Raw genomic sequence first — 372 nt, 5'->3', positions numbered from 1 at the left:
AAGAACAATCTTTCTGAGACTGTACAAAGTGGAAAATTCTTATATAACCACTCCTACTTTTCTCTCGATTAACCTAACCTCTCTTGTTATACAAGTCTGATGTAACCAGCTGTTATCTAACCCCCATGAGATTTCAGCACAGCGCTATAATTTAGCTAAAATCCCCTCTGAATTCCAGATTTGGTTCTTAATTGTAAAATGTTTTCACAGAAATCTAATATCAGACCTCAATTATCATAAGAAACATGGGCAGTCATTTTCAAAGCCAAAGCACTTTGGAGTAATTTTAATACTAAACAGCTAAAAAGGAATGAGATAACCACATTTTTACAACTAGTTGATAATTTATGACAGAGCCATAAAACAAAATGA

Source organism: Girardinichthys multiradiatus, chromosome 9 (genome assembly GCF_021462225.1).
Source record: "Girardinichthys multiradiatus isolate DD_20200921_A chromosome 9, DD_fGirMul_XY1, whole genome shotgun sequence".
Taxonomy (NCBI): Eukaryota; Metazoa; Chordata; class Actinopteri; order Cyprinodontiformes; family Goodeidae; genus Girardinichthys; species Girardinichthys multiradiatus.
Note: the sequence above shows the minus strand (reverse complement) of the source record.